This window comes from Pteropus medius, unplaced genomic scaffold, assembly GCF_902729225.1.
Source record: "Pteropus medius unplaced genomic scaffold, Ma_sr-lr_union100, whole genome shotgun sequence".
Lineage (NCBI taxonomy): Eukaryota > Metazoa > Chordata > Mammalia > Chiroptera > Pteropodidae > Pteropus > Pteropus medius.
This window is the reverse complement of record NW_024355695.1, coordinates 1887640-1897452: the sequence shown is the minus strand read 5'-3', so window position 1 is coordinate 1897452 and position 9813 is coordinate 1887640. Positions and strand designations below refer to the sequence as shown.

General features: G+C 35.9%; 1 pseudogene; it reads right to left on the bottom strand.

The window, feature by feature from the left end:
• Positions 1-3703: 3703 nt before the first annotated feature.
• Positions 3704-3822, bottom strand: LOC120599896 (uncharacterized; annotated as a pseudogene).
• Positions 3823-9813: the final 5991 nt, after the last annotated feature.

The window sequence follows — 9813 nt, the reverse complement described above, 5'->3', positions numbered from 1 at the left end:
TGGTCTGCAGTTTTCCTTTTTTTGTTTTATGTATACCACGTTTTGGTATCAGGGTAATATTGGTCAAGTAAAATGAGTTAGATAGTATTGTCTCTTCTTTGAAATTTTCGGAAGAATTTGAGGAGAATAGGTATTAAATCATCTTGGAATATTTGGTAGAATTCACAGGTGAAGTGTCTTATGATAGATAACTGGCTAAAGAACTGGTGCTACATATATACAAAGGAGTATTATTTAGCCATAAGAAGAGATGAAATATTACCATTTGCAACAACATGGATGGACCTTGAGATAATCATACTCGGCAAAATAAGCCAGACAGAAAAAGTCGAAAATTACATGATATCACTTATATGTGGGATATAAACCTAAAAGCAACAAATGAACAGGACAAACAAATAGAGACCCTTGGACATGGATAATGGTCTAGCAGTTACCAGAGGATAGGAGGAAGAGGGAGGGGAGAGATAGATGTGTGTGGGGGGGAGAATTTAAATCATTTCTTCAATTAAAAATAAATAAATAAATTGAAAAATAAAAAAGTGAGTTTCTTGTAGAAAAAAAGAGAAAGAAATAAAAGCTCAGGTAGCTATTAATAGGAACTTGGTGTATGTTTAAGTGTAGAAATTCTGCTAATACTTGTTATGAAGGCTGATGAAGAAACTTACAGCAGAATGTTCTATTTTGTTATTAAGGTAGCTAGTGACACTAGTTTTTGTAATTCATCTGAATTCTTTGTAGCTCTGGATGGAGCTTCCTGGCCTCTTGTTTCTCCTGCTAACCATGGGAGACAAATGTCTATCAGCCGTAGTTCTGTTTTCTGTGTTTTCAGCCAAAGGGCTGAAGAGTGATAAAGCAATCTCCCACACTGTGGCAGCTTTGCCTGAGGATAGTTTAAAGCAAATATAACAATTAAATTAATAATAATAAAAATAATAGCTATTAGTTATTAAGACATACCAGGCAACAGTACATTTTATACGTTATTTCTAAATCTTGCAATGTAGAATTTTCACCTATTTGTAGATGAGATAACGGAGGAACAAAGAAGGGAGATAACTTTCCCCAGGTTGCACAGCAAATGGTACAAGCCCAGGTCTTCCTCAATGTAAAACACTCTTTCTTTCCACTGTACCTTAGTGTTAAGAATTCTAGTTAGTTATTGGTACCATATATACTTCCTTCTCTATTCTTTGTCTTCAGCTAGCTATCATTTAATATCAGCTCTATGCCAGGCATGGTTCTTGCTATATATTTTCATTAAGGCTCACAGTAGCCTTGCAAGGTAAATATTAGCATCCTCATTTTACAGATGATATGATTTGCCATTATGCTGTGCCACCTCTCCTTGATCTATTTAAGAGTCACTTCTTGCTCCTGGGCTAGGTACCTTTGAGCCATGCTATGGACCTTCCCCATCCTCAGAACTTCCAAGACCCATGTTTCAGGTGATTCCACCATCTTGTTCCTACATGCTTCATGGGTGGTCACAATTTCCTATGTTACCTTTCCGACTTGTTAGTACTCCCTTAGGGACATATGGGCTTATTACTCACTATAAAAATGAGGACTTACCCAAGGTTGGTGTTCTTCAGCTGTGATAGAAATTCACTGCATGTGTAATGTTTACCTGGGCCTATATTAAATTACCTCTATGGGACTAATGGACAAGGGGAAGTATCTTAATCTTCTCGGGCTAATATAACAAATAACTAAAGACTAAGTGGCTTAAACAACAAACATTTATTTCCCATAATCTGGAGGCTTGGAAGTCTAAGACCAAGGTACTAGCATGGTTTGGTTCTGGTGAGAGCCCTTTTCCTAACTTGCAGATGACAGTCTTCTCACTGTATCATTGTATGGCAGAGGGAAAAAGAGGAAGCAAGCCCTCTAGTGTATCCTTTAAAAAAATAAGTTTATTGGGGAAACATTGATTAATACAATTATGTAATTTTCAGGTGTACATTATAATTTGACATTTGTATATTCTATTGTGTGTTTACCACCCAAAGTCCAGTTTCCTGCAGATACCATATATTTGATCCCCTTTACCCACTTCACCCTCCCCCATCCTCCTATATTTGACCTCCTTTACTCTGTCTACCTCCCGCCTCCTTCCCCACCCCACTAGTATCCATTAGTCTATAGTCCTCTGGTAACCACTAGTCTATAGTCCATGTCCATGAGTCTCTGTTTGTCCTGTTCATTTGTTGTGTTTAGGTTTATATCCCACATATAAGTGATATCATGTGATTTTCAACTTTTTCTGTCTGGCTTATTTCACTTAGCATGATTATCTCAAGGTCCATCCATGTTGTCACAAAAGGCGGTATTTCATCTCTTCTTATGGTTGAGTAATATTCTATTGTATATATGTACCACAGCTTCTTTAGCCAATCATCTGTCGTAGGACACTTTGGTTGCTTCCATGTCCTTCTATGTGAATAATGCTGCTATGAATATTGGTATGCTAATATATTTTGGATATGAGTTTTCAAGTCTTTGGGGTAAATACCCAGTAGAAGGGTTGCTGGATCATATGGCAGATCAATTCTTAGTTTTCTGAGGAACCTCCATACTGTTTTAGATAGGGACTGTACCAATTTTCAGTCCCACCAGCAGTGTATGAGGGTTCCTTTTTCTCCACATCCTCTCCAGCATTTGTTATTACTTGTCCTGTTGATTATAGCTATTCTGACAGCTGTGAGATGATATCTCATTGTGGTTTTGATTTGCATTTCCCTAATAGCTAGCAATATTGAGAATCTTTACATATATTTGTTGGCCATTTATATGTCCTCTAGGAAGAAGTGTCTGTTCAGATCCTCTGACCATTTTTTGATTAGATCATTTGTGGGGTTTTTTTGTTGTTGCTGTTTTTTGTTTTGTTTTTGCTGTTGTTGTTGTTATTCAGTCGTATGAGTTCTTTGTATATTTTGGATATTAGGCCCTTATCGGAGGCATTGTTTGCAAATATATTTTCCCATTCAGATGGTTGTTTCTTTACCTTGTTGATGGTTTCTTGTGCTGAGCAGAAGCTTTTTAGTTTGATGTAGTCCCATTCATTTATGTTAGCTTTTATTTCCTTTACCTTTGAGGTCAAATTCATAAAATCCTCTTTAAGTTCAAGGAGCTTAAGTTTAGTTCCTATATTTACTTCTATACATTTTATTGTTTCAGGTCTTCTTTCAGGTCCTTAATCCATTCTGAGTTAAGTTTGGTGTGTGGTGATAGACAACAGTCTAGTTTCATTCTCTTGCAGGTGGCTTTCCAGTTTTCCTAGCACCATTTATTGAAGAAACTTTCCATTCTTCACTCTATGTTTTTGACTTTTTTTTATCGAAAATTATTTGCCCATATAAATATGGGTTTATTTTTGGACTCTAGATTCTGTTCCACTGGTCTGTGTGTGTTTTGCTTCCAATGCCATGCCATTTTGATTACTGTCGCTTCATAGTATAACTTGAAGTCACGCAGCGTAATGCTTCCAGCCTTGTTCTTTTTTCTCAGGAACGCTTTGGCAATTGTGGTCTTTTGTGCTTCCATACAAATTTGATGATTTTTTTTTGGTTCTATTTCTTTTAAAAATGCCGAAGAGATTGTTTTTAGTATCTTTTTTATTTTATTTTATTTTAGGCAAGGCAATCCTTCGTTGACGTCACAGATTGTCAGTTTATAATTCCTTATTTTTTTTTATTTTTTACACCTACAGCACCTGGTCTTCCTAGGTGGTCTCCCATCGAAGTACAAACGAGGACCAACCCTGCTTTGCTTCTGAGATCAGACAGAATCAGGCTTGTTCAGGGCGGCATGACCATAGACGCCAATGAGATTTTGATGGAGATTGCATTAAATGTTTATAATACTTTAGGGAATATGGTAATTTTAATTATGTTGATTCTTACAATCTTTCCATTTCTTTGTATCTTCTTTGATTTCTTTTAATAGGGACTTGTAGTTTTAATTATATAGGTCTATCACTTGTTTCATTAAATTTATTCCTAAATATTTTATACTTTTTGTTGCAATTGCAAAAGGAATTATTTTTTCCACTTCTTTTTCTGAAACTTCATTATTAGAGTATAGGAATGCTATGGATTTTTGAACATCGATTTGTATCCAGAGACTTTACTGTATTTGCTTATTGTTTCCAGTAGTGTTCTTGTGGATTCTTTAGGGTTTTCTACATAGAGAATTATGTCATTCACAAATAGTGACAGTTTGACTTCTTCATTTCCTTTTTAGATGCCTTTTATATTTTTCTGTTGTCTGATTGTACTCACTAGGACCTCCAACGTTATATTGAATAACACTGACGATAGTGGACAGCCTTGCCTTGTTCCTGATCTTAGAGGGAAGGTTTTTAGTTTTTCACCACTAAGTATAACGTTGGCTGAAGGTTTGTCATAGACGACCTTTATTATGTTAAGGTACTTTTCTTCTATATCGATTTTATTAAGTGTTTTGATCATAAATGGATGCCGTATCTTTTTGAAGGCTTTTTCTGTATCAATTGATATGATTGTATGATTCCTGTTTTTAATTCGTTCATGTGATGTATCACATTAATTGGTTTGCATATGTTGAACTATACCTGTGCCCCTGGAATGAAGCCCACTTGATCGTGGTGTATAATCTTTTTAATATGTTGATGTATTCGGTCGTAACTTATTTAGGAGTATCTTAAATAAGATAGTGTCATTAGTATCTTATTTAGGATTTTTGCATCTGTGTTCATGAGAGATATTAGTCTGTAGTTTTCTTTTTTTGTGTTATCTTTTCCAGGTTTTGGCATCAGGGTAATACTGGCTTCATAAAATGTGTTGGGAAGTATTGCCTCTTCATCGATTATTTAGAAGAATTTGAGGAGAATAGGTATTAAATCTTTGAATGTTTGGTAGAATTCACTGGTTAAGCCATCTGGTCCAGTACTTTTACTTTTTGATAGGTTTTTGATGATTGTTTTAATTTTCATACTGCTGATTGGTCTATTTAGATTTTTCAGTTCTTCTTGATTCAGTCTAGGAAGGTTGTATTTTTCTAAATACTTGTCCATTTCTTCTAGGTACTTAAATTTGGTGTTATATAAATTTTCATAGTATTCTTGTATGATCCTTTGTATTTCTGTGGTGTCTGTCATAATTTCCCCCATTTCATCCTTGATTTTATTTATTTTGTGTCCTCTTTTTTCTTTAGTGAGTTTAGCCAAGGGTTTGTCAATTTTATTAACCTTCTCAAAGAACCAGCTCTTTGTTGCATTTATTTTTTCTATCTTTTTGTTTTGTTTTGTTTTCAATTTTCTTTATTTCTGCTCTAATTTTGATTGTTTCTTTTCTTCTACTGACTTTAGGCTTCATTTGTTCTTCCTTTTCTAGTTTTTCTGAGATGAAGTGATAGGTTGTTTATTTGGGTTTCTTGTTTTTGGAAATAAGCCTGTAATGATATGAACTTTCCTTTTATGACTGCTTTTGCCATGTCCCAAAAGTTTTGATATGTTGTTCTATCATTATCATTCATTTCTATGTGTCTCTTGATCTCTCTTTTTATTTCTTCTTTGACTCAGTTATTCTTCTGTATCATGTTGTTTAATCTCCATGTATTTGTGTTTCTTTCTGATTTCTTTCAGCAGTCAATCTCTAGTTTCAAAGCATTATGATCAGAGAATATGGTTGGTATGATTTCAACCCTTTTATATTTGTTGAGACTATCTCTGTGTCCCTATATGTGGTTGATTCTTGAGAATGTTCCATGTGTTCTAGATAAGAATGTATAAGTAGCTGTTTTGGAATGGAAGGCTCTGTGAATGTCAATTATGTCCAGTTGGTCTAATGTGTCATTTAAGGATGTTATTTCCTTATTGATTTTCTGTTTGGATGATCTGTCCATGTCTGATAATGGGGTATTTAGGTCCCCTACTACGATAATGTTTTGGCATGTTTCCCACTTTAGTTCTGTTAGTAATTGCTTCACAGATTTCGGGGCTCCCTTACTGGGAGCATAGATAGTAATAAGTGTTATGTCTTCTTAGTGCATGATTCCCTTTATGATTATGAAGTGTCTCTCAGTATCTTTCTTTACCTTTTTTATTCTGAAGTCTATTTCATTTGATATTAGTATTGCTAGTCTCGCTTTTCTCTGAATGCCATTTGTTTGAAATATCATTTTTGCACCTTTTCACTTTGAGTCTATATTTGTCTTTGGAGCTGAGATGTGTCTCCTGGAGGTAGCATATGGTTGGCTTTTGTTTTTTGATCCATTCTGCAACTCTGTGCCTTTTTATTGGTGAGTTCAGTTCATTCACATTTAGGGTAATTATTGAAATATGAGGTCTCTTATAGCCATTTTATCTTTCGCTTTCTGGTAGCTTGGTGTTTCCATTGCTTCCTTGTCTTTGTGTTTCCGTTTTCTTTATTATATTTGACTTTTGTGGGTTTTCCCTCTGGTCCTTCTTGTTTATGTTATATACTTCAGTTCTGAATCTTTTTTGTGTGGTTACCATTACAAATACGTATAGGATAGTAATATATGTATATAGTTGTCTATTTTCTTCTTTACGTGCCTTATTGCCATTCACCTTTGCGAGTTTGGATCTTTGAATCCTTCCCTTTTCAGTCATTGCTATCTCAGTTTGTCCCTATGTATGCTGAACGTTCATTACTATCTTGCTATATCAATTCTCTTCTTATAATTTAAGCATATAATGCCCTGTTCTTAGTATGGTTTGTACTCCTCTGCTTCTATTTGCCTGATAATAATTTTACTCTTAATTATGTATTTTTTATTTTGTCATTTTGTTTTAGGTTAACTGACTCCTTTCAGTATTTCCTATAGTGCAAGCCTCGTAGTGGAGAATTTCCGTAATTTTTGTATGTCTGGAAACTTCTTAATTTTTCCTTCATATCTAAAGGAGAACTTAGATGGATACATTATTATAGGCTGGTAGTTCCTTTCATTTAATAGTTTAAATATTTGATTCCTTTCTTTTCTGCTTGTATGGTTTGCGCTAAGAAATGTGATGATAGTCTAATGAGTTTTCCTTTATAAGTTACCATTTTCTTCTCCCTGGCTGCCCTGAGAATTCTATCTTTCTTGTTAATTTTTGATAACTTTAATACAATGTATCTTGGTGAGCCTTTTTAGGCTGAGAAAATTGAGCATTTTGTTGACCTCTTGAATTCCTATCTCCAGCTCATTCCTAAATTTGTGAAATTCTCATCAACTATTTGTCTGAAGATGCTTTCTAGGCCCTGCTCCTTTTCCTTGCCTTCTATAATGCCCATTATTCTTATGTTTCCTCTCCTGATGGTATCGGCTATTTCTTGTATTTGTCTTTCATTATTTTTCATTCTTTGGTTTCCCTCTTCTTCCTTGTGATTTATTTCTAGATTTCTGTCTTCAGTACCACTGATCATTTCCTACATTTGGTCAACTCTATTTCTCAAGCTTGCTATTTCATTTTTCAACTCTTGCAGTGGGTTTTATTTACTTACTTACTTACTTACTTACTTACTTACTTATTATCTTCAGAAGGTCCATTCGATCATTTTTGAGGTTTCAGTCTCCTTGGTAAAGATCTCATTCTGCTCATGTAGTTGTTTTTCCAATTCCTGAAATTGTTGATATGATTAATTTCGGATCTCAGTGAGTTTTTTTTCAGAAGTACCATCCTGAATTCTCTGTCATTTAAGTCACATATTTTTATGTCTGTAAGCTTATTTTCTGGAGATTTTTCTCTTTCTGAGATTCCTTTGCACTTTGGTTGTTCATGGTGTTTAATGGACAATTTTCCGCCTGGGCATTAATGGAAGTATATTCTATTGTTTCCCAGAAAGGAGATTTATTATATAAAGGTCTCTCTTTAGCCTGTTACAAAGAAGGCACTTTTCTTTTGGTTTCCAGTTGGTGGCATCTAAGCCACTTAGATCCCCGCTTTATATAAACTGTAATAACGCCTTTTTTATTTTCTTGTAGATATTTAACCATGCTTGCTACCCTCAGTTTCAGTCCCTGTCAGTTTCAGCGACAGTCTCGGCTGTTTGCTCAGATTCCCCTGGGGCTCCACGGTGATTAGTCTTGGAGGCTATGGGAGGAAGTGCCCTCTTCTTTGGGAGTTCTGGGCTTTGGTTCAGCCTCTGTTTTGCAACCATGGCTGTCAAAAATCAATTATTTTTTCTCTGCAGTCCTACTCTGCTTCTCTGCTCTCCGCCCTGATGACTGGGCCCTTCCCCCAGATGCGTGGACTCACAGCACTCCCAAGCAGTGCTGTTCATGGAAATCACCGCACCTTCTCCCCTCCCCCTCCTCCTGCAGGGAGCTCCAGCAGCAGCAAGAGGGAGTTTCTTTATTTCTCCCAGTCCACTGCCCAGCACCCAGGGTTCTGACCTGTGGTAGCTCCTATGCGTAGATCACACCCTCAGACATGCTTGTGTGCAGCTTGGGTGTTTTTTGTTGAGTTTTAGATGTTTAGCTTATTGTTGTTTCAGAGGGAGATATCTGGGGACATCTCTCACTCCGCATGTTTCTGCAAAGTCCTGGTGTTTACTCTTAAAAGGTAGACACTAATCTCATTATGGGGTCCACCCTCATCTAAACCTAGTTACCTCCTAAAGGCCCCACCTCCTAATACCATCACATTGGAGGTTAGGCTTTAACATATGAATTCTGGGAGGATGCATACTTTCAGTTTACAGCAGAGGACCAAAGCAAATAAATATGCAAATTCTCATTTTGCTTGCTGTGCTATGAACAATAATGTCCTTTGCCTCTGACCCAGGAGTCTTTCATCTCTCAATATCCATGAAACCGTATGTTTTATCTTTTTAGTTTACAAGTAGGATAAAATCCCGGACCCTTCACAGTTCTTGATGACCACTCTACTTGAGATTTTTCAATCTAGCTCATGGTAGCAGGCTTTTTTCTTAGCCCTATCTGAATGCTGGCTACTGTTCTCTCTAATCCTGTCTGGTGGTTCTTTTCTTATGCTTTGCTAGCTTCCTCACATTCATGTTCTGATCAGTATTCTGCTGAATACTGTAGAGGTATACTTTGTCAAGCTCCAGGGTGGGATGTTTTGTCAAGCTCTAGGGTTCTCTCTCCCGCTCTCTCTTCTCTGATCATTTGTCCGGAAAACTCTATTCTTGTTCTTCTTGTACTTTCAGTTTCTTCCTCTCTAACTCAGGGAATCATTAGGATCCGCCTCCATTTTTCTCTCCCTGCACCCTGTATGTGTACTGGAAACTCTTTTCCAGTAATAAACTAGTACAATTATTTGTTTTGGGGATCATTGTTCTTTGTTGTATGGTGTCTTATGTCTTAAAAACTTTTGTTTCTCATTGTGACTGTTTTGGGAGTGTCAAATGAGAGGATAATCCAATCCCTGTTACCCTATCTTGTCCAGAAAAACAAATTGAAACTTTGTCTTTTGAAAGGAGATTTATCATTTACAAACAGCCCAAAGAAAGGAGTTAAGTAACTCAAATGAATAACATTGGCCATCTAGGTGGCTAATTCTTCACAAACCCCTCCTCCAAAAAAGGTGTGGTAATAAAGTAACCTATTTACTTTTTTTCCTGTAGTTTTAGCATTTCTATGGTTTAGAATTATTTTTATAAAGAAGAGTTTTAGTGGACGTCCTCTACTCTTCCCTCTCCTAATTTACTAGGCACTATAACCAATGGATGACTAAAAGTTTTGAGTAAAATATATCGTTAATTTTTTTTACCATCATTTACTCTTTTCCAACATCACAATTAATTTAGTAGACATATGACATTTTTTAAAAATTAAATTTATTGGGGTAACATTGTTTAATAC